The sequence below is a fragment of the Neodiprion virginianus genome, chromosome 3 (genome assembly GCF_021901495.1).
Source record: "Neodiprion virginianus isolate iyNeoVirg1 chromosome 3, iyNeoVirg1.1, whole genome shotgun sequence".
Classification (NCBI taxonomy): Eukaryota; Metazoa; Arthropoda; class Insecta; order Hymenoptera; family Diprionidae; genus Neodiprion; species Neodiprion virginianus.
In genome coordinates, this window is record NC_060879.1 from 30478417 (window position 1) to 30504431 (window position 26015).

Below are 26015 nucleotides of genomic sequence, written 5' to 3' on the forward strand. Positions count from 1 at the left end.
TTCTTTTCCACCCCACTACCCCTCGTCTCGACCTTAGACACCCGGGTGTCAGACGGAGGCTGCCCCCGTCTTTCACGTCCCCGACGCCACCCGCCGGCACTCCGTCTACAAGCCTCGAAATTCTCCTGCCACGAGGGCCGAGGCTGCAGGTGCCCTGAATACAAAATATCAATCAGCTTTTGGGGAAGGAGCGTGAAAAATACTCGGTAATTACGGGCGGCAGCGCAAATATATTCATTGTCTTGATTACGACGCGGGGATGGCGGTGGCGGTGGGGGCGGGGGGAGGTTTTGGAGCGGAGCGACCCTCAGGCATCGGGAGTTGATCGGTCTAAACGACAATTCTGACGTCTCCAGAGGTTAACCCACGTTTTAACTTGAACGGAGAAAAATTATTCAATTTTCGCTGAAGTGCCCGTCGTTACGGGATAAGTTGATTATTTATTCACGCTGAGTAAATAGTGTCGGACTTCTTTTATTTCGTGCCTATAATTTACGTTTCGCAATATCCGGTTTTCCAACATACGAAAATTTCAAGAATCGTCAGGAATTTATAATTTGGCTTACTATATTCTTTTTTATTCGGACGATTCTATATTCTGACCTTTTATACTTTGAAATTTTTACAATTTATCCATCTTATTAAATCGAATTTCGCCTCTTTGAACATTCGATACCTATTTTGAACATTTCATTTTTTTTTGTCTCTTCAGGCAATTTTTCAGACAGTTTGATAATGTTAATGAAAATTATTTTATTCTCAAATTGAGCCCATTTTGTCGCTAAAAATTAATCCTTCCAATCTACTTAGTAAAGTTTTATAGACTGTAATTTCATTTTTCATCAACGATGTTTTATCAGAGATAAGATAATTACAGAAAATCTTCCTTGATTGAAATCGATCCCTACGTTCCATCGTCGGCCTTCTTCGGTGGCGTCGCGTTTCAACGCACGTACACGTACAGTACAGAAGTGATACTTGTAAAAGTCTCTTGGTATCCCGTCGTGTCTCTCCGGATGTAAACTGCCTCATCCCCGGGAGGCCGTACGGACTTAATCAAAACCGCTAGAGCGAAGTGCGGAGCGTTATTCGCCCCCGACGGCTGCGAGAGTGAAAATTTGAATTCTCACCGAGGAGGCAAAGGTTCATCTTTAATTTCTCCGTGTTTCGCGATCCTGCTTCTTTTTCTGTTTCTCTCTCCATCTTTCTTCCACCTCCATATCTCGGTTCGTTTCTTACCTACATACACGCACGCACACACACACGTATATATATATACATTTTTCCCCCGTTCGCTCTGTCTCTTCTTCCTGCTTGTACCTCTCTTTTTACGGTGCTTGACACTCCTTTAAATATCACCCTCGGCTTCCGCTCATTTCTCCGCTTGTCTTAGGGCGATTAACCAGACTGTCCTCCTCTCACCCCCCTCTGAAGCTGCTCGCCGAACCCGACAACAATTTCTCCGGCCCCCTCCTCGAACCCCCGCGAGTTCCTTCTGCAGTTCTTACCCCGCGGCGCGTAGTCACATTCGTAATATCGTCTTTTTAAGATTTTTTAAGCACCATTAGGGAAACTATATTGCCACTCGGCTTGCGCCCGTTCTGCAGGATGATTACCTAGCAGCGGCTACCGGCTTCGAACATACGCTCACCCCGCAACCCCCGCAACCCTCCTTGAGCGGCTCCTGCTCAAATTACGCAAATAAATTCTCTTTATTTTTATTCCGCGAGTTTTCTTCGGCCTGTTACTCCACGGAGGAGGAAGGGGCCCGAGTCGGAATTGATGTACGCTTTAACGATGACAGCCCGGACTTCGTTAAGTGGGTGTCGGAATTAGAGTTCTTCGCCGTCTTTTCTCCGCTTTCCTTGTGTAGTTTTCTCTTCTTTCTTTCTTTCTTTCTTTTTTTTTCTTTCATCACCTTTATACGAACACCCATCTTATGGAGAAGCCGGAATCGTAAAGGAAGCTCGCGAATTACCCGACGTTTTAAATACCGGGATCTCCGATTCGACCATGTTACGTAGAGACTATACGTAGTCTCATCACCTGTTTCGCCAATTTCAGAAGATTTAAGTATAGGCATTTGTTCGTTTTCCCTTTTTCCCCACTTATTATATGTACGTACCTCCGTTGCAGGGCAAAATTCGGGGTCGGGATTAAAATTTGATTTTAAGCCGGTCGTAGATACGAGGAAAGAAGACAAATGGCTTGAAAATTTCTATTTTTTTTTTTTTTTTTTGTTGCATCGGGTGGTTGCGAGACGTGGCGAAGAAGTCTTGTTTATTGGGGGTGAGTGGGGGGCGTAAAGAGCACGGAGAAGAACGTACTTAAAAAGTACAAATCTGGTTGTCAGTCCTACGTCAGCCTCTGCCCTCTCTTACACTCCGAGACGAACCCACAGTTCACCGGCTTTTGTTTTCCAAGAGAAAGTTACGAAGTGTAAATGACATCACTTAGTCTTTTAGTCAGTGTTGAGGAAAAAAGAAAACAGCCCCGAGGTTTTACTCGCGTCTCATTCTTGCGGCTCGGTTCTCCTGTAGGATCCAAACGGTCATTCATATTTATTCGTTACAAGTCAGAGATTTCATTTCTGCAGGTAGGTGTAAAAAGGTAAACTTTTCAAAGAAAACGACGTCGCCTTCTCGCCATGTATCGCGTTATTTATCCTCGATACAGACGTTCGGAAAAATCTCAGGACAAACGTGGCTCGTAGTATTTCACTGTAACGTTACCCAAGCGTGCTGTTTCACCCCCTTGGAGTTATTTTCTTTCATATTATGTTCTTCGCTGCAGACGTAGTCTGGGAGTATCGTATCCCTGTCCGTCTGTGTACCGCCTAACCCGTGGCGAATTCAATGTTTCCTTTGAAATATTGGTGAATCAGGGAAAATTGAAACGCCCACCTTTCGCGCCAGGCTACGCGACATTCTCAACTCATTTTCACTCTTTATTTACACGTATTCGTGCGGAGGAATCGGGATCGCAACGTATATTTGATAACGCGAAATTTCACTCACGTCAAAAGTAGGTATACCTACCAAAGAAGTGACTTGAAATTTTTGCCCCGGTAAAATGTCGGGGATGACGAAAATAAAAGGACACGAAATTGATACAACTTTCAGCTCTTTGCGAAAACCATTTTCTAATTAGAACTTTTAATTTTTATTAGCAATGCTCTGTTTAAATAAATGACTATATATGCATAATTCCATGAATATTTCCGTAATAATTCTGACAACTTGTCTTCCAAGGAATTAACCCTTAAATTAGCAGTAGCCACGGTCTCAGAGGCAAACTCTCTTTTACCGACTTACTAAATTAAAACCATTCATATCTTCGTCCCATTTTCACTGTAAAAAACATTTTTTATTCTTTTTACTCGATATCCTCTTCAAATTTATATTATTTTTCCCGCTTATTTCTCTCTCCCATCCATTCCTACCGTATATATTCACGTATGGATCACGCACGATACGATATTTAAATCTGTTTTCCTATTTTCTGAGGAGTTTAGATTCAAATTTACACGCATATGACATAACACCAGTACGTATGCGTGAGTATCCGATGACTGCAGCAGATCCTTTGTAAGGTACGAATCGTTGAGAGCAACGTTTTAAGCCAGAGAAAAGTACTCTAAGAGCTTGTGCACTCGCTTGGCCGGCGCAGAACTTATTACACGCTCGCAACTTTTGCTTGCTACTGAGTCTCCGGTCTGGTTATTATTAAGCTGCCTTCCTAAGTATGCATACTAAATATGATAATATTGCCACGGCTGAAAAAAAAAAAAAGAAAGAAAAGAAATGAAAACGCCGTGGGTATTTAGCCGCCTAATTAGAAAATCGTGACTTGTTTGTTAACCATTGTATTCCCTTTTTCATTCTTCGTTCTTATGATTTTATTTTTCGTCATCATACGGTCATCCCCCATCTTCTTTTACTAATTACCTTCTAATTTTTCCACGATTTTGTAACCGAGTCGCAAGCTACAATTTTCTCAGATCAATTTCTCGTTGCGAAAACCGTAAATTTTCACAACATCTTGCTTGTAACAGTAATAAAAATATTTCTAACAACAATATGCCAATTTTTTAACATGTAGAATCATCAAACCATTCAAAAGTCGTCATTCTCGAAGTAACGCCTATCACTGTTTTTGTATTTTATTCAGTTGATTGCAAAACGTTTCGATTCGAAAATGATATTCAATTACTTTATCTAATTCAGAAAGTTTAACATATTATTAGAGTTGTTTTATGAAAAAATCTCCAAGTTTTTCTATTCCACATTCTAGGTAAAATTAAATCAGTCCACATGACAGTTTGTATTAAGATCATGTTATTATTGACTGAAGCAATTATGCCAGTCTACAATATAAATATTAGAAATTAATCATGTTAAAGTTTCGAGCGTGTTAACATTGCTGTACATTTTTGAAAAAATTGATTATTCTATAACAGATTGGCTGTAACTCACAGTAAACCGTAATAAATCTAAACATAGTCTTATCTTTTATATTCCCCACCTTCAGCGTCACTCTAAAATTGCAGAATAATTATTTTTCTTTCAATATTGCGTAACATTACTAACTTCAACCACGTGGAAATTATGACGCAGTGATAATTCGCACTTTTATACAAATATTATTTCACTTCCAAAGAATTAGTTACCCCGTATGATCTTGTCAAAAAAATTTTGTATTCGTATTTATACTGTACGGATCGACTACATCGTCTTACCGGCTATACAACAACAGTATGTTACTATTAATGCAGAATCAGCGTGATATTTTCCTTAAAAAATGAGAGCAGGCTAATGTATAAGGTAGGATTGAATTTAACCAAAGATCTGTTTCGTCGAATATGACACGCCTTGTAATTTGCGTCTTTGGAGTATCTGTATCGTCCTCCCCGCCTCTCGTCCTCGGTACGTTTCTATGGTTAGAATTTCATCGGTGGCCTCCTCTTGTGGAGGAGGTTGGCCGCGTCGTGGAGGTGGTAGAAACGCGGCTTCGAAAGCTTCGGCCCTCGGCAACGAGAACTAATGCGCGGGGCGTTCGGCGGCTACGGACCGGCGCGATGCTCGCTATGGGAGGGTCCTTGGTTCGCGGCCCGACGTCCCGACGCTCCCGACGTCCCGACGTCCGCTGTCCAACCCCGTTCATCCACCCTCCCAGTCAAAACTACCCTCAGACGTACCTCTAAGCTCTCTAACCAACGCTTTCCACCCCGCCGGCTGGGCTAGAAAGAAGAGAACCCACGTTTTCAGGTGTTCCTCAAACGTTTTCGCAAACGACACATCTTACGACAATCCTTTTTTTTCTGATGTATTCGTCTTTTGACACTTTCGCCGTTTTTCTCAATCACACGTATCAGTGATAATGATGCAACGTCACGGCACTTCTGCATCGAAGCTGTCACTACAGGCATACTCAATCAATTTCGGATGTGACAATGTAATGATAGCCGGTGATCTTTGCACCCATTAACTGTATTTATTCAATTTATTGATCATATTTTCTAATGGATATCTCGGTAACAACTCTGGTTATTTGCTTAGTTTTAACCACTATGCGTAATGTTTAACTGATTATTTGTAGGAGATTTATCAAGAAAGTAGAAGATTTCGATGGTTTGAGAAAAATTTCTTCAAACTGCTAAAAAATTTCATGTTAATAATTACAATTCAATATTCTGGAAGAATCACAGTGTCATTAAAAATGTTAATAAGCCTAAGTATCATCATAAAAAAAAGAACGTATTTTGTTATAGTTTTAATTTTTCAAACAAGAAATGCACTCAAACCGCCGAAGGACACTTGCAGTGTAACTATCTTTCACTGATCACACGACTTCTGTTTTATTGTCTTACAGTGCAGCTCATTGAATTAGATTTCGTCTCATTTGCACATCCATGATATCTTGTCGGTCTCATGATACGCGTAGTAAAACTGCAACTCAATGAAATCTTCCGCAGTAGTGAGATCATGCTGTGGTCAGCCAAAAATCAGCATAAGCAATCGGACCGCGGCATTCAATAGTTTGCAGCTCATATTGGTAGCCTAGAAAAAAAAAAAAAAAAACTATGCACAAATGACTTTTGCAAATCGTTTATGTTTTCTACGGATAGGCTTGACTTTCTGAACGTAGACCCTGAAATATCAAAAAGTTACAGTACGGCACAAGGAATATTTCTGCAGAACGCGCGCGCCGCCTTCGGAGAGCACTTTCCTATCAGGCATCGATATCCTCCGATATTCAACTCTCCGGTCGGCTTTGCAAATAACCGAGAAATGGTTTCCGTTGAGGAGTATTAGTACATCGGAGTATTGTTTATGTATTGAATAGTCCGATTCTCGATATTCAAATGAAGTGCAAACCAGTTTCTCCCGATTAGTTATCATCGTGACGTACTCAAGATTCGCGAATTAAAGATATTTCTTCAATCGCAAATTGATTTGAAATTCTTGAGAAACTTGGATATAAAAGTAATAACCGACAAGTATAATTACACGTATTCGAAACCTTTAATTGAATTGACGAATTATAGAAGAGTTTCAAATATTGACAAATGATACTTTTCCGTCGATTGAACCATAAATTCCGGAGTTAATAACTATACTTATGTATAGTTACCATCGCATATGCAATAAAATAGATACGGAATGAGAATTAGTCAATTTCGATCGGGATCGACTTTCTTTGCTTTCTAGCCCTACCAAACCCATCTTATACTGATTGATTGAAGGACGATTTTTGTTGTATTCGTATTTGTGTGATTCCTCTTCACTGTAGGTATTCCGGATTTGAAGCACTCAACGATTCCCATACTTTAATCAGAAGTCGTCCTTTTCATAACAGCGCAGATGACTTCTTCTTATTATACACAAGTACTCTAATTTCTGAACGCCATGTAAATGGTAATATTTTTTCGAGTCTTTCAGTTGCCAAGAAAAAAGCTCACCGTCAGGATTATTCCGTCGGTGCTGGAGACACCTGTGTATATACATGTTAATATCGGAGGCTATCAGCTTCTCTCCGGAACCGTACATCGCTGTCGCGTATATCTTAGCTTAGATATGTGTATACAGCATACCTATACTAACAATGTGACGTCTATGTATAAAAATGAGATTCTAGTCAGGTATTTTCCGAATTAGGGGCATAATCTAGAAGTGGTCCGGGACGCCCGCGCCCTTGCCACCAAGTCGGCGGCGAGCTTGATGTATGTTCGCACCGGGCGCCGCTCTCGCCGGTACCTAACCGTACTCATACCCAACCACCCCCACCCCCATACACCCTCGCCGCCATCCCCACCCGCCGAGTTCCGCTACACCGGGGAACACCGCGGACTCGCATTTGTACCGTAGTAGCGAATGCATTAATACATCGGGGGGGCGGCGGCGGCGGCGGCGGCGGGCAGGGAGAGGGGGTGGCGCACCCCCTCCCCACCCCGCCGAGTTCGCGTCTCATCCCCGAACACCGGTACCGAGAAAGCCACACTTCTCCCCGTGCCCTGCGACCCCCTAGTCCAGAGGCAATCCTCCCACCCTTCCCCGCCGGTACAGCCGTAATGATTTTGTTTTAAGGGCGTGTTTAATTATGAATCCGCATCTGGGTGTAGGCTCCACCTCCCGAGCGGTGTAGACCTCCGATGCTAGAAGCTAGATGGCTCTCGCTCTCTCTCTCTCTCTCTCTCTATCTTTCTCTCTCTCTCAACCGTAATTACGTCATATATTATCCATGCGGTATTTTTAATTACTTATTTCTTCGTTCCTTCCGCGAGGAGGGCTTCTCTGCGGGCGCGAGCGGGTTGGATGAGTCTAATATCTTTGGCAGTCCGCGCGCGCTCTTTTAATTGGTGCCTAACCGGCTGCTTATACGCGCCGACTTTGCTTCTGTTGAGATTTATTTTATCGTCGGGATAGGTGGGTATAGGTACGTCATGCTCACCGCACTTACGCCAGACTTCATCTTTAGTATGCGTATCTTTACTGTGCGCGACCATGGCAGAATGATCTGCGCTTATTTTTTTTTTTTTTTTTTTAATTTCTTTCTTACATACAAAATTCGATCTCGGTAGACTGCAAAAGCTTATTGAACATCGACCACCCTTTGAGTTTTTTTTTTTTTTGTTTCGTATTAAATCCGAAATTTTCGAAATTCAATTGAAAAATTCTTAACAACGCCGTACTGAATTTGACGAATATTCGACTCTTGCGTTGCGTTTTAACGTTGTTTTTACTTTGGTCACCCGCTAGGCGAGGACGGCTATCCGTTTTGAATGCCCGTATAATATCTGTGACTCGCAACGTTCGTCCGCAGCTTTCAGGAAAGGTGCGTAAGACGCCAACCCATTATATCAACGTCGCGTCAGCCGTGGCTTTAAGAGTGCGCGGAGTTCCGCAATGTCTCTTCTCTCGGCGCGAGGATGGCACGGCTCTCTTTTTTTCGCCTTGTGTCACCAGCAGCTCGTCCGGTGTCGCGGTCGCTTCGAGAGAAGTTGTTCAGCCGAATTCCGAATCTTTTCAAACGAAGGAGCCACTGAATGCCGCGGCGAAACCCGTTCTCCCCGCTAACGATAAGCTCGAATGCCTGGCAAACTTGCATAAATGCACGGATAGGTTGGCACGCTCATTCTCGATACGTGCGTTGCACCTTTATGCAAGGGTAATCTCCGTGTCAGCCTTGCCTCTTCGTCAAAGGAAACTAAGAAACAAAAGGCACGGTCGGAGCGGGGAATCCTCTTTGACGTCTAACGAGCTAAGAAAGACTCTTTCAATTACACCTTATGCATCTCAATCTCAGGTGCATGTAGCGGTTCAAAAGAGCAGATAACGATTGAGAATTCGCAGGCGTGGGGAAAAGCTGAAGCCACGGAATTTCAACGGAGCGAGAAAACAGGGAACGAACGAATCCGATGACTGAAAAATGATGCAAAACGTTGAGGGGAACGAACGTCGTCACCGGAGAAGGTTCGGTTCCCAAAGAGGATTTACGTATGCGTTTCGTAGCTTCATCTCGAGGGGTGGTATCAGATTAATCGTCGCCGCTAAAACCTATTTTCCAAGGTATAATGTAGGTACACCGGTTGACTTCCCGCGGAACAGTCGTGTCACAGTCACGTAGGCGTCGAGTGTTTCATATTCCCGCGTGTAGGCGGTGCCCCTCGACAAACACCCGTTACTCAAATTTCTTGGCGTTGACGGAGCGAATTCCAGTCGTTGACGCAATCAGCTCAGCAATTCGAGGATCTAAAACGCAAGAATTCTCTTCTCTCGCCCGGGTGCTCGGAGGGAACGAAGCGCGTAGCGCGCGAAGACGAGGCCGGGATGAGATGGAGCAGGATATGAGCCAGCAGCCGTCAGCCGGGTACGTCGCGAGAATCGTCCGCTGACCACTCGGCCAGATGCTGATGATACAATTAAAATAGCAATGCTTACCACGGTTAGGACCACCCTGGAAGGGAGGAGAGCGAAAAAGGAGATCCTTGCGCCCGTCGAGGAGGAGGTATTGCAAGGGGGTCCTTGGTAAGTTCTTTCCGCTCGGCTGACGGCGGAAAGGGAATTATTTTAATTGCGGGTAGCCTCTACTCTCATTCTGCCGCACGAATTTCTCCGCATGCACCCTCCGCCCACCCGCCCGCCACTTCCTACCCCGACCGTGTGTGCTTTCGCCCATATAGGTGTCCCGATGGAACTAACGTGGCAACACAATGACAGTCTCCCAGGACCGTGGTGCCTCCCATATGCGCCCTTCTTCCCCCTCTGAAGACCCGCAACAACTCCCTTCCATCCCGAGGGATATGGGAGAGGACGCTGACCATTAGCTTCTCCCTGCTCAATGTTACCCACCGTGCAAGACTTTTAATTCAGATCTTTTCCGTGTTATGTTTTCGGGAAATTCAAGATACCCAACTGGCGATGGGAAATTTTACTCAAGGCATATACTCGAAGCCATCTCAATGTGTCTGCAATGGGAATTTCAATTACGGTCGTGGATGAACGAGAACTTTTTGAGCATGCGAATTACTAAACATTGTATTATAGATACGGACTCTATTTTTTAACACAAAAATTTTGCTTCCTGTCGGCTAGTAAAAATTTCTCGTTTGATCTGTTCCAATACGAACGACAAGTATCGAAATGTCTTCATAGTTTGAATCTACTTGGGTCAGTGGCACTTGTTGAAGTATTGGGTGTAGTATAGGGTAAAACGGGACACAACACAGCAAAACATTTTGTATTTTCTCTTTTCTCGGGAATTTCAGAAGTTTATAAGAGTCGAAGCCTTTGCCGGCAGAATGTTTATACGATACCCGGAGTCCTCTTAAACCTGTCAGCCGATTTCCCTTTAGGACAAGAGGGTCTCGTCCGAACATTACAGTAATCGTCTTTCACATACGCCGCTAGTAGGATACTAGGATACGACACCCTGCTTACTCGCAAACTAAACCTCTGTCCTTCCCCCGCCCTTTCTCGAAAGCAATGTCCATCTGAAACCAACAACACTACTGCTGACCCCCGTTATCGTAACAATGCCGGCAATTAGAATCGCCGGCCTCCAAGGGACCTTGTACGATTAACTACTGATCTCACCGACACTCGAAATTCGACCCAGGTGCTTCGTAGATTCTATCCCAAAATTTGTCAGGACATTACCCAACGCCTCACTGCCTACCCGCCTTTTTCCCCACGTCGTAGATCCGTCGACTCGGAATTTCTCTCGAGGGAAGAACGAAATTCAAAATTGAGGCAAGTGAGACTGTAACGTGCGACAATCTTTCTGACACCAATTATGCGATAGAATGCTGTCTAAAGCGGGCTGTATTTTTCTCGCATTTCCAATCTCTTTTCCTCGAACCGGGGAAAAAAGCTTCATATATATTTCGATACAGAGTACCGTGAAGGGCGCGGGACTCGCGATCCTCGAAAATTCGCGTGGTCCACCTCGTCGGGCCGAGAGGCGAAGGGGGTGGCAGAGGAACTCCGACGAAAATGGTAAAAGAGCGCCACTATTGTTTCTATTGTAAACGGGAGGCGGCTACGAGAAACGATTCGCGCCCGCATGGAAATTCCAAGTGAACAGTTCAACTGTTCAACTGTTCAACTGAATAGCCCTTCAGAACTCAAGCTCGACCTTTATAATCCAACCATAATTACTACGGCTACAGTTCTATGTACGAGAGATTAATTGTTATTAATTATTTCGCGGTAATTATGCCATCGTCGTTCGTTCCCCCCAACAATGCTGGTGGCGTTCCACTTGAACACGGAAGTCCCCGCTTCAGAAATGCACCGGTACTCTCGTGGAGGCACTTTCTGTTTCCTCTTAGATTCTTTCAATTGCATGTCAAGTGCGCTCGCGAAATTTGCATTGTGCCACCATGGTGAGGAAACAAGGCTTGAGGTTCGCGAAAATGAACATGTATTTAAAACTCGAGTGGAATCCCTTCAGCGTTTCCACTCGGGTCTTATCACCTGCGTCTTATCATTGATCAGGTATCACCGACCATTCTTCGCATGGATCAGAAGGTACCGAAACTTTTTTCGGCAATCAATCTATCACCACTCATGCCTGCACCGACTCGTCAATTGGAGGGTGGCGAAACTGGTAAACGTTTTGGCCATTAAACTACCCCGGGCTACCGTTTCTTACGGCGACAATAGAGGTGGAGATAATCGAAACTGACCCGCTGCTGTAAATCCCACGAAACTAGGGAAGGTATTGTAACTGAAGCGCCGCGAAAACAGGAACGAGTATTTGAACGTTGACCCTCTTAAATTACGGAAGACATTATATAAAGGCGCCCGGTGACACGGGAACGACGAAATCTGTCCTATTTTTAATATTGCCATAATTCCTGGCCTCATACCCTACCCTATTTACGTGAGCCTTGAGTATTATGCTTTGGTGTCACGACACAGAACCGTTACAGAGACACCCCCGACATCCTTTACTTGGACAATGTCCATAACGTCGACGTGATAAACCGTCCTTCAGGACGAACAATGCTACAAGTTGTCAACTCGGTATTGTCGGCGATCACGCCTCGGCAAGGATATACCAACGCATCCTCCACGGCTGTCGTACAGGACGCTCATTCATTATCTCTAGGAATCCAGGGTAATGGTGACCCTATAAATTTACACGATGTCTCGTATTAGTGACGAGGTGGTCGGACCGGCTATGCCGGGAGTGAATCTTCCTTCATATCAAGCCCAGCTAATGTCTGTTATAGTGCCTCACGGCCAAATATCCCGCCTAATCCTTCACCAAAAATATGCTCATCACATCTAACGGGAAAAAGTAAATGTCTTCACGCGCGATCACCTGGTAGAAACCACGATTACTGTCATGTCAAGGACGAACCGCTCGGTATTGAGGAGGCTGTGCTCGCGTTGTTGGCAGTTCAGAATTACAAGTCTTCACGTACTCCTCAACGGCTGCTATGAACCGTTATGGTTCGCAGTTTCGCGTGGTAATAAATAATAACGTAAGTACCGTTGCCGTTAACAGAAACTGGGATAATTAGTTAGCGTATGAGGTGCAATCTTGGCCTAACGTCTCTAACGTTCTGTTATGTCATTACAAACAACGGTTGTACGATTAAAGCGCTCATTTGAATCATCCCAAGAGTCTTGATGTGACATTCGAATCAAATGCCGAGAGAATTTTCCCTCTCAACTTAGCGCACAGTTCAACACGTGTTCAAGAAGTTTTGTAATATTTATTCAGGAATATATTCAACTGTGTTGCATGCTCAGTGAAAAACATTGAAACTTGAACAATAAAAATATTACGTATGAAATTTCTTAGATTCTTAAAACAGTTTCCTACGCTTAAAAAAAGGTTGATTTTCTTGTGAAAACGTTTTATTTTTTTTATTCCAAAAATGGAAAATGAATTTAATGTTTTTTGTTTTGAGTTCAAAATCCGTATATGTGGCAAGTGGAAATTTAAGCGAGCCTATCTACAGTGACATTTCATTTTACTTAATCGTTGGTGGCGAACGAACATTATACACAGCAAACAGAAGCGTTGACTTAATTGGTATCTGGCTGTAGTCTCCTTAACCGAATGAGTCCGCAAACAATCAGCAATAAAACTGTGTAACAGAGATTTTGTTGTACCGCGTGGACCGAGTGAATGGTTTACGAATTGCCTTACCGATCCCAAGGCGCCTCTCTCACTGGAATTGGCGAGGAGCAAACAATATACTCAGATTTTATTTGTTTTCATTAGATGCGGTGATGGTCGACGTCGTCCAACTTCATTGCCAAGACTTGATGTGATTCGTTTCCGTTTCACCATCCATTTTACCCATATAATTCATTCGCTTTTACAAACGAATGCACTCCCGTTTCGGCGTGGGTGTAAGAATCGACTGATTAGCTCCGGTCGATGATGAAAATGAGAGGGAAAAATTATGGATCTAAGTATGATTTATGAAGCTGCGTCGTGGTACGGTGAAATTTTATTCGGTATTAAGAATTTCTCCTCGGAAGTGAATCCTCGATACTAAAATGGGGCGAGCATCACCACGTGTGGCCGGCGTAATGATATCTTCCGGTGGACGTTCACTTTGATAAATATCCTATTGTCTAATAAAGCCTACCGAAGACGAAGCGACGCGGGCAATGTCGAAGAAGTGAGGTGAGGTGACCGACCATTTACCATCCTGGCAATATCCAACTCGAAGTGGACATAGACCAGACGTTCGGACCGGTCTAATAGACATCGCATTTGTTACCTTCTCCATCGCAAACATTCCACCAACTCTCATTTCCAAGGATTTCCAATTATTTCGCGGGGCACGACTCACTATCCGACCACCGTCGTTTACCTTGACGTTATCATATGGCAATAAACAAATCTGTAGTGGTTAGTGAAGTACATTTTTTCGAAAAATTCGGCCACTTCCATTTTCGGAGTTTCGAGAGACTAGCCCTGTGTGGAAGTGTAAATTTTACAGCATTCTGGGTTGAGTTTTCGACATTTGTTTTTTTTTTTCATTTTATATCGAGAACCCGGTAATTCGCGGACGACTGACAGGGACGTGTGATCCCGAGCAATTACAGGCACGTTCCATTGTCGGACAGCGTTAATAGCTGGCCATTTGGAGACCCCTCGCGCAGATGCTTTTACGGATGACCGAGAGGCCAGAGTAGAGGGTGCAGACTAGAATGACCGAGAGATCTACTTACCGATGATCCTCTGTAAGGGAGCTTTTCTTCGGACATCTCCCGGCGACTTTTGGGAACGTTCGTAATCTCTCGCCCACTACAGACGCACATATATCGTCGTCTTCGTCAAAAACCCCCTGCCCGTATCCATCGTTCTCATGGAACTGATCTTTTCTCGCAAGTTCTTTCTTGCCTTGTTCCACCACGTACGTTATCGTGAAATTTGTATCCCGTAACTCGATGCATGTTAGTCACTACGCAACCGAGACCTCGGTCAGTCGATGTAATCGGAGGAATCAATCCGGATAATTTCGTCATAAGTCTCGATTACGGTATGCGGTCAATAATAAAAAGAGGGTACGAGCGGGCAAGTCGAGTGACTTATTTATCTGGATAAATAATAGGAAAAAGGAGATACGTAGAAAAAGAAAAAGCACTCGATCCTACAGTGGATAAAGTAGCTTCGGGTGGCCCCGGGGAGGAGACGCGCGAGTTGGTAACAAATGTCTGCCACTCGATCTAAATTGAGTTAGGGCTCGGAGCGCCCCCGAGGATACCCGTAGAGGTAGGAGACCTGGGGCAGGACAACACCCATATTGCTACCGCTTGCGACACTACTGACTTTCTTTCTTTCTTTCTTTTCGGGACGGGTGTGGATAAATTTTTCTTCGCGGACTTAATCTAAGCCTCAGAAATAAACCGTCGCTTCGAGCGAACGAACGGTATAGAGGGAATCAGAAAAAGGAAGAAAAAAGAAACGGCGATGAGCGTTCAGAAAATGACGAAGGGAGAAAAAACTTTGAGCCCGAAAAAAGACAACTCTGCGTGAAACCGTTGTCAGATGCGAATCTAATCATTATTTGACATGCTGGTTCGAGATCGACACTCGTTACTCCAAATACGAGTTCTATTAAATATTCGCAGCATTTCCATTTCTAACTTCGATGCATCGACCAAACCTTTCGCACATCCGGCCACCGCGACCGCAAGCATTGGGGACCAGTTTTTTTAGACTTCTACCAGCAAAACCTGCAGAGTAAACAGCAGTTGATATTCGAAATTTATAATTTCATGGTGTCAGAAGTTCCCCGTCCGATATTTTGCAGGTAATTTACACCCCGTGCCTTGTATCTGGTGAGAACAAGTAAAATGAGATAATGATCACGTGGTGGAGGTGAACCCGTTCACGTATGAGTGTGGATATTATATACATATGTCTGAATGTCCGGCGTTGAAAGGCGGGAACACCCATGCAGACGTTGACAGTTGACGAAGTGTACACGGTGTCTATATCGCGTAGCAATTTATCATTCAAGTAATAAAATAATAGCTGGGTGAGCCAGCGCTCATTAGAGTAGCTTGAGTCACGTAGTGCTCGGTCGGGTGGTTATACCCACCGCATACGCGATACTTACGTGTATATGCAAGTGCCCAAATGTATGTACGTGCATATAAATGGGAATGCTTTTTCGTTGTGGATGACAGCACATTATATCCTACTTTTATCCAGGACGTTGGCGGTGCGCGATTTGCAGGTGTGGAACAGGTATTAACAGTGGTTAAGGTGGGCTAGCTGTTCTCTCAAACGTGACATGCGGCACACGAAAATACCATGGTACGACCCCGGCCAAGATTAATGGCACAATCAATTGTATTGCTCTTAGACGTATTACTGCATAATACACATGAACGAGTCGTTAGAGCCGCGTCGTATCGTGACTTTGGTCATTGGATATGTAACGCAGGCGACACTTCTGACGAATAGTTACAGCCGAATGCCTCTGCGTTGTTGAAACTTGGGCAAAAAGTGGGGTGGAAAAATTCTTTGATTAAAACACCCAGCAGCCCGTGTAAAAACGGTAGAAAGAATTTTTCACTCACGTCACGGCAGACTCGTGTATATTTATGTACGTACATAACACAGAGCTCGCATTTATTAACACTGTGCAGCAAGGGATAATCGTCATTGTTCGTTAAGTAAGACATCGACGATAGGTATAACAGTCTCTGGGACATTCCAATAGGACGGGAAAGAAATGAGCTCATTCTGATAATGCGACCCTATATATAGCTGCCTGTATAAAAGCCAACACTCTATAAGGCTCACTGAGGGGATTTGGACATCCCGGTGTACCCATCGCGCCCCCCTTCGTTCCTCCCTGTCCTTGGAGTCTTGGCACCCTATATAGGCTGAGTCTTTTTCCAGAGATTCGGCTAGGCCTTTTTTCCCTTTGAGTTATCGACTGTCGGAAGCACACCGGAAGACAGAGTCTTTCCGGCTTATAGGTAATTTCGAGTCTTTTATTCCACGGCTCGGATATTGTAACATGATGCGGTGAAAGGAAACCAACAATTTCACAAGTCTTAACCGAGTGTTTAATTGTAAGGTAGAGTTTGGCGAAGAATTAGGCGGTTCACTAAAAATGTCTTGCTAATCAAGCTCCTCGGGCCGCTCTTGAGTCTTGTAAATGAAGCCGGATAGACGACGACCCGGACCGTGTGGGTACCTACGTAGAGGTGTGTACCCATCTCTTCAACGGGCAAAAAGATCTTCCGAAGCGAAGAAAAAGTTATTACAAAATTGTCTCTGACCGAACGACACAACGACGACTAATTCTAACGAGCTTAACCAAGCGACAAGAGTCTGCAGTCAGCCTTGAGCTTAACAGGATAAGCTAATTGTGGGGTACCTAGGGTGGGTATTGGCTAAGAAGTCGCCAGACCCAGTGCTAGTGGATCGTTAGCAGCTGGCAGGCGACCGGAATCACAATGTTGTTTCTTATACCAAAGGACTACAGAAAAGCTGATTGTGTTTTCTATTTTGCGGTTGACAAGAAACTCCGGCTGTCAACAATTCATCCCCCTGATCCTCATTGAACAGGACTTGGTGAGTGTCAAAGAATCATTAAAAATCAAACTTTTCACCATGAAATTCATTCACGAGTGAATAGACCTCTCAATTGGCCTAAATCATTCTTTCTCACACCACGTGGCAGTGTATCGTTCAACGTTCCAACTTTTTCTAATCGTACCTAACAGAGTTTGAATTTATTTTCTATCAATTCGTACGGTTAGCCATCGGTAACCAACAGGTGGATCACTGTGGGATATGGTGTGTATGGAGTATAAAGCTAAGGGGTAGCTTGGTTGGTTGGTTGACGCTGGGCTAAGGGTAATTTGAGGTGGATCAATGCGAGCTGAGCGTAAATACGCTGTATGCCCCTAAATGTGTGAACACAGTTCAGGGCTTTACTGCCTACTCCATATTGACAGTCTGATGTCAGTGACTGTCATTAATTTTCAACTGTGTAAATTACACACAAGGTACGTTTTTGGTACTTTCGTTATTCGTTCAACAATCCTGTTGCGTGCGGTACGTATACCTATTATGTGTTATGTGCTTATCTGTATTTTGCAGTTGTACACTACAAAAAAAGTCTATCATCATCTGTGACACTCACTAATTCTCAACTCAACTATAAGATGCGTACCAATCTTATTCGAGCTGTCATTTTGACAACTGTAATAGATTTTCGATCACTCTTCAAGTTTGTTTTCAAGAATCTTTTTCCCGATGAAAATTTGATACCGCTGAAAATTGTCACAACAAAAAAACAGTGAACGTAATTTAAAAAAAAATTCAAGACAGTAAAAAACAGTCTAGATAATTCGAATGAGAACCTTCGCGGGATGTGCGAATGTGCGAACACCACGTACGTTTGCTGATAAATTGCAAATCATTGCGTATCACGCCAACTGAGCGCGGCATAACGGAGGTGTTGCAGAAATAGGTAGAACCGCGTCAGCACGTAAATCCGGAAGCTGAGCATCGAGTGGACTCCGCTACGTAAATCCCCGATAATCCGGTAGATGCGAGTTGGTATCCAGTGTGCGAACCATGTGATCCGCACCCGCAGGGTTGGAAATGACGCAGTGGCAAAAGTGAAATGAATGATACCCCTCTGTAGCGGATTCTCGTGCATAGAAGGATGGAAGAAATGGGCTGCGATATTTGCATTTCGCACATTCCATCCAGCGATAGTGAAATAATCCCAATATTGGTGCATTGTTTACAAATACGAAATTGCTTCATATGCATCGAGAAGTTGAAGAAAATGACAACGGCTTCTTTCAATTATTATCGATGACATTATTTTGCTACGAAGGATGTAGATTCAATTACGTCACGGTTGTTCCCAAAGGGACAAAGCCATTTCAGACGTACATCCCATTAAAGTTGAGGTCCTTTTTGGTGAACTCAAGGCTGTTACGAATGTGCACTGCGGAAGGAATTGCTGCCTGGTCCAGAAGCCGACCGTCAGCTTCCTCGTTACTCACGAAGCATTCCATGTTTAATCTCGACATTCCCATAGGATCCTACCCTCCACTTACCTCCTAACTCCCCGCCACTTTAAACATAGTTTTTTCGGACCACCTTACCTATTTCACTTCGTATCATCAGTGAAGAAAGTTGTTTAAATTGTTTGACTATAATCAGTCATCAGTCGTCCTTTCGAGTCCTCCACGTTAAATTCAACGTCAGATAAAAAATGCCTAATTGTCCGTCAATCAAACCAAATTCTCGTTGTACGTCACTTTGCAGAAATTGGCTGCTTCATGATACGTCCACGTTTCTATCACTCTGTAGTGGGAACTCGACACCCTGACCACTTCATAGCCGATCACCGACAGGGGTAGCCGACGGTTCGAAATTCCCCCGAGTTCCCCGGATCACCCTGAATGCTTGAATAGCCTGCGAATAGCTTTCGAACTCTAACCTCTCGCCATACCCTATCCCGTCCCTGCACCCCAGCAACAGGTGATCCCCTTCGCGTAATATCGGACAACTATCCCACTCCGAGGAGAACGATTCGTGGATAATAGATTGCCGTGAACGGTTTACCTTTCCGCTTCAACGCTGTTATTATCCTCGAATACAAGGCCGGGGGTGAATGAGTGGTCGCGTTATACGGAAACAAAGATTTTCGAAGATTATTTTCACCCTGTTCGTTTGATTCATAAATTTTTTTTCCTCCTGAGAAGAAAATTGCCTTTTATTTTTACAGCGGTATAGAATGTTGATCTAGAATCCGATGCCCATAAGGATCATGAATTTTGGAAACGGGGAGACCTGAGACAGACTTAAAAAGTTAGCGGAACTTCTTCCGTTAAGACCCGTAGTCAAAAGTTTTGATCCGCCCGACTTAGGAGGCGAATAGAATTGGCGATTTTTCTCACCACGTTTCTGTCTCTGTAGAGTTCTCCACTGCCATACTAGCACTTCTTTGCGAGTTACCGCCGAGGATTGAATCCACCGAGGATTGATTACATTCAGACCGACGTAATCTTTTATTTTGTGGGAACGAAGTTCGAATGTTGCTTCGACTCGACAACCAGCTTCGCACCGGAAACTTGGCATTCTGATCTCGGGATCTAAAAAAAAAACCAGACTTTGGCGACATTTGGGTAAACTTTTAGTAGCAAATAGAATACCGTGACAACCAACGTTGGTTCTCTCAATCCAATCGTCTCTTCGGTAAGACAGAATAAAAGAAACGAAGTGGCATGGAAGAGTTTGACATTGCCTGCAGTCACTACACTATGTCTGACAACGAGTCTTGCAATTAGAGCAAGACTCAAGTCCAAGGAACGAGATAATCTCGTGGTGCTAACTGCGTTATAGATTCTCGCCAGCCTGATCGCCGCGTTCAACTACGAAGGGACTTGATTAAAACTTGATCACGTTAGGCTGGCGCAATTCTTATGCCCGACATCTCCTCCAAGCAGCGAACTAAGTATTCTTCGCGAAACTCCATCCAGGCTTGGTAGAGCTTGCATGTGAATCGCCTTTCAATACGTTGAAATCGTTGAAATTCTCGGTGTAAGCCGCACGTAGCTCGCTTTTCTTCCCCGTCCCGGGCTTGTGTTGCGATATCTATAAATCAAATCGTTGAGCAGTGAACCAAAAAGCTTATCTCTCCCCCAGTTCCGAATCCTCTTGAGTCCAGACGAGGGGGTAGATCGCAGAACGGGAAACGATACCGCCACAACCCTCACGTTTCTCGTGCGGTTATTATTTTCATCTTTAATTTAAATCGTTTGATTGTCCTCAAAGTCAAAGGGTTGTTTCTGGTTCTGACGTGGACTGATGAACGCCACCGAATCAAACCTTTGGCTCGACTTCTAGCGGGGCTGTGAAAAGTGAGGGGTTGGTGAGACGGACTTCAGAGTGCTGCTGGTTCTTTGAAAGATTATTGTTACCAGGAAATGAGGGTGAAATTGACAAATTGTTACTCGACCGAGTAAGGGTGAAAATGAGTGAGCAGGTAAACCGAGGACTGTTTCCGATCCCGTTCCACTTAATATTTTCAACCGTTTCAACTTCGGCGGTTCGTATTTGATTCAACGAAAATCAGTTCGTAGAATTTAACGCTTGATATTATTGTAACATTTCAGTACCAAGCGTTACAATCTTGTGAATCGGTGATTGTGTATTCTAATTCGTATCGGGTATTTGCCGAAGTCCGTGAAGGAATATCTGTTTCCTGACGGAAGGGTGGGAGGGCTGTATATCCGAGCATTTCATAATGTTTGTGGAAAACGTGAAAGCGGACGTTTTGATGCGAAAACCATTAATATTTAAATACGTCTCCCCTGCCGCGGATACGTCTTCGAAATGAAATCGAAATTCAAGTCTCAATAATTATGTCACGTGCAGACTTTGCTGTTTTTGATTCATAGTAGGTATACCATTCCGACCGCTGCTGCCGCTGCTGCTGCAGTCGCCCGAGTTAACCGTCGTCGCGACGGCCGCAGTCAGTAACATCTTTGGATAATCGGAATTCAATTAAGCCATTAGCATCGGGGCTTGGCTGCGCTCGGCAAGGGTAACAAGCAGGCAAGAGGGGTTGCTGGCTGGAGCCGGGGTTAAAAGGGACTCGAACCTAATGCGAAGGAAAATCGAACTACCCGCAGAAACAACAAGCAAGAATTCCGCTCGTTGAATAATAAAGAAGCTGCTGCTGCTGCTGCCTCCGCTGCGTCGCGATCCGATATTTATTCACTCGACTTCATCCCGGTTGAGAATATTCCTCATTTTCAGCACGAAACGCGGTACTGTGCGATAACTGGAATAAAATCACAAATATTGAACTAATCAAAGGGTCATCTTTTTTCACAGAAATATTCATAAACATTGAGAGCAGTTTTTACCCCACGCGAATACACCACGGTTAATTCGAAAATCGGACGCCGTTGCTTGTTGATCTTCAAAGAGCAAACAACCTGATCAATTATGGAAGGGGGCTTCCGATCCTCGTGTAAGCTGATTTCGAGTAACCTCATCCTCGTGATTCTTTTTCAGTGTTATCCATTGTCAGCCTGGGATTGATTAATGGATTTATGCAGACAGTGGGGCCGATGCTTTATTGCTAGTAATTATGATATTTGCGTAGCCTCGATAGATTGATTTATATGACCTACAAAACCACCCCTTGACGAGATTGATAGATTATACGAAAATAACAAGCCAGCTTGAAAGAAGCTCCGCTTCTTTCTCGACAGCAGCTATTCTGCTAAGATTACACTTTCCTTCAGCACAGTTTGGATTAAAATTTTGGGTCCTTCGATTTATACTTGTAAATAATATTGCCGTGCTTTCCGTCCGGCATCTGTTTCCCGCGTCGTTTTTCCCGTCAACGAGAATTAACCCTTCACCCAGCCGAATCGGATCCGGAATGAGTTACGTTATAGTGTCCCAACGCGTACAAGGGATGACAGTTTCGCCATCTTTGTGACACCCGATTCCCGTGTGTCCCGTCTCCTGCTATTCGACTTGACAATCTCGCGCTACACTCCAGAATTTTTTTTCTTTTCGAACTACACACACCTTGGCCGAAAATAATGAACAGTTTGCATTTTTTTAAATTTATTTATTTATTTATTGGGATAAACACGGGCAAGGTCTACTTACGGCTGGAGTAAGAATATCCACCAAACAGGGTTGATAGTTACAAAGTCACAAATTGAAACTAAATCCAGTAAAAGGCAAGAAACAGCAAGAGGGATTCGGGGGTGACCATCAAAAGACGTGAAGAAAATTGTCGTTTAATTTTCTAGAAATAAGAAGCTCTGTATTTTTTTTCTATTGGTACAATATCGAAAAGTTGGAGTGTCCTGGAACATGATTTCGATTGGAGGGTGACAATTCTATCTCAGAATAACCGTTTCGAGCCGCTTGAATCGTTAAACTTTTCACGAAAGCCAATCACAAATAAATGTAAGATCACATAAGTGGTTCGCACATACCTCGCACATCTCAGAGCTGTACATCCACTATCAACCGTTGATGTGTGCCAGCGTGGCCGAGTGTTGTAGAGTCGGATCTCAACTCTCATAAACCCCGCGAAAACACAATATTTCCATTTTAAACTACACCAATGCTGAACCTCTGTCGCTTTGGTGAATTAAAAACCGACCCAATCGCATTGTGGATTCATCCAAAGAGAAAAAAATCATCCCGTTGTAAAAAACGTGCCGCATGTTTTACTCATTCTTTGAAATATCCGCGATTCTTTCGTGCAGTACTTATCCTAATCGATGCATGGTTTCACATTCGATGCCTCTCGGAAGTCTTACAAATCCGTACGGAACAGGATGAATTTGAAGTGACCGTATAGGTAAAGGCTGCGCAAAGCCGCGAGGGATATACTCGGCTCTCAAGAATTCTGAGTAGGATTGGTACAAACACGCCATACATCCCGCGCAACGTCGAGAGACAAATGCAGTAGCTCAAACGCAGGACCGCAGACTCGAGGGTACAGATCAGCTTGCATCAATATACCGGGCACGAAGCAGCGAGAAGAGGGCGAAGTGGATCGTATTGCGTTACTTTGGGGGACATCTTCGCCCCCGACCCCAGAACCCCAACCATCCCGTCACCCGGTCATACATCAACTCTAATATTGGACTCTTACGAGGATATATCGCGATATCGTTGTCTAGTTCTTACCTCGTCCTGTGCACGCCGCTTCTTTTATTTTATTCTTCTTGTCCTTCTTCTTATTCTTACGCTTCTACTCATCTCCTAGCTCAATCTCACCCTCGCTTTTATAGCTAACTGTGAAACGTAGTCCGAATATTGAATATTCGCGAATCGTTTGTATAAATTCGTCAATTGAGTCGTGTGAACGTTTAATTAACGTAATCAACGATGATCAGGAGTTTAACTCTGCAAAAATATGAATATTTGGAAAACGTGAAAGTCTTAGCACAAGCTTATAAATAATGTTGAGGACTTTTATTACGGTTTTCAATTCAACAGTCTATTCTTGGTTTTTTGTTTCCATGAAAGAATCCAAGCATTGAAAAATAAAAATTCGGAATTCTTTTTGTCTTAATAGGTTTTTTCATTTATGTTTATTTATTTTTCTCCAACCGTGTACGACGGTATAATTTTTCCAACATATCATTGTCCACGATCAATAACAATCTCGGCTAGTCTAGGTCGATGTTTGAATCATCCCCGAAACTCTAACAGCACGATTCTTTGGATTCAGAGCCGTTTTTATTTCGACGCCGAAGGATTCTTGACTACTGTACGTTTATGGAGGGTGGGGGGAAGCGATCAAGGCAGATCGCATGGGGGGTCGCAGGGTCGTTTCGGAATGGTGGATGATATCAAAGCGAAGTGGGTGGATCGCAGGTGACAGGAGTCACCCTTCGTTAGGATGAGGTGTCAGTCATTCGATACCGGCGCCCTCTTCGTCACCTAGCGCGACGCCAACGACGTCCTCAAATATTCCGTTTGTGCGCAATCCGCGACTAACTCGTCGCCGCATGTGACTCGCCTCGTAATGAGAACCCGCACCACTGCCCCAAATTCATGCGGTCCTCATCTCTTGGCGACCGTACGAGCTCGATGATGCGCACTCAGGTTTTTATATTGGGCCTTGGATGCCCCGCAAAGCCAGCCTACAAATCTTACCATTCTCCGATTTCGTCTTCCCTTCACGTTATATACCTGAGTAGTTTTTATAAACTCGAAGACGAACGCGATTTTTTCATCTTTGAACCGTAATTGTATCGTTCCACCATTTTTTTCAACCTCCGAAAAAAGTGTAAAATATGAATATTTTGAAGAAATTCCAAATGTATTCTTCAACATTCGTACAACGATTATTTCCAAAGCCGTGTTATTTGAGAGTGATATTAATTTTTTACCACTTATTAAATTTCTTAGGAAATATTTGACGTTTCGTAAATGTTGTATAATTAATTATGGAAATTACAATTTTTTAAATACGGACGAATTATTAATAAAGAAATTATTCAATGAAAGTTATCAAGAAATTAGTCAAGCTCACTTAGGAATTGCAGTGCATTTCCACATTTTTTTAAACGAATGATGATCGCGAACTTGGAAAAATTCGACAGAAATTGATTTCAAACGTTTCACGAATTGAATCAATCGTATGATTAAACTAGTGATTAAAAAAAAACATGTATCACGTATGATATGGCGGATAAATTTCAGAGGTTAGAACTGAAAATCAGAAATAAAGGATTTTTTCTTTTTTCTTTTTGACGTTACAATTGTAGAAAATTAATGGGAAAATACTTAGCTGCTTCTTCGTCGAGAAAATTTAAAATTCGATATCTACTGGTATAATAGTAGCTTTCTCGGAAGGGAGGGTAGTAACTCATTGCGGTTATAGTTTACCATTTTAAAAAGTCCATTACGCCCGGAAATCGCCATTAGGCAGCCGAAAGACGGGCGCATTTTCCGTGCCATAAAGATCGGATATTGCGAGAATTATTCAGGATAATTTAAATTGATATATCAATTCCTTTCCGGGGTCGCGGGGATTCGGGGATATCTGCAGGGACGGGCCCGAGTCCGTTGAAATATCTTACACTAATATAGGGTGCCGCGAGAAAACAAGGGTATAAATTATGTACAGATATAATTTGAATTGCCCACACTCGATAACGCCGCGTACCTCGTAAAATTCAAATGGATACCATTACTCACCTTTAACTTAAACCGAACTCAACTCGCGATATCAGCTTTATTACTGCACAACTCGATGCAGGCAATAACTTCTCGCGTCATTCTTCAAAGTATCCCCTTGATAACGGTGGCGATGAAGTAATATACCAATTTTATAATTTAAATTAGCAATTTTCCACATTAGTGTGGCAGTACATATAAGACGAACGATTTTCAAGATGTGCGAACAATTGATTTGCTTCATGCAATTTTAGACGAGTTGTATTACAGTATCTACTGCGGTATAATCATGTTTCTCGATGTCGTCAGATTCTGTAATTTAAAGACAATACTATATTAATACAAAGCAAATACGGGTGCGCCTATATAATTGATAACATGTGATTTAATATTCTGAAAACATGCCGCCAGCCAGCTTCGCTTTGAGGAGATATTAGTACCTGCGATACGTTCCTTGTTTAAATAATATTCCGCAGTTTGGCTGAGGGGGAACCACGGGGCGAAATGACAAGTCGAAGGACGAGTATAGAGGGTTCGGAACAAGCTACTCGGAAAAACCCTGCGGACGTATAGGATTTTCTTTTAATAAATTAGATACGTGAAACCAAAAATAATCACTTGTCTAATAACATAAGTCCGCGACGAAATCCTCCTTCGATAAAAAACATAGACATAAAGGTTTTAATATGCCGAATCTATATCTGCTTTTCAGTTTTTTGCTGTCACGTCGAGATATTACATGATACGATTTTTTTTTCAAAATTTAAAATTTGTTGCGTTTCGTTCTTTCATTTACACTACTTTAATCTATTTAAATAGTT

General features: G+C 43.3%; 1 protein-coding gene across 1 annotated transcript in view; it reads left to right on the forward strand.

Annotated features, from left to right (window-relative positions):
• LOC124300331 (nuclear pore complex protein Nup88) overlaps positions 1–26015 on the forward strand; it is a 106737-nt gene that overhangs the window by 16148 nt on the left and 64574 nt on the right. The window lies entirely within an intron of this gene.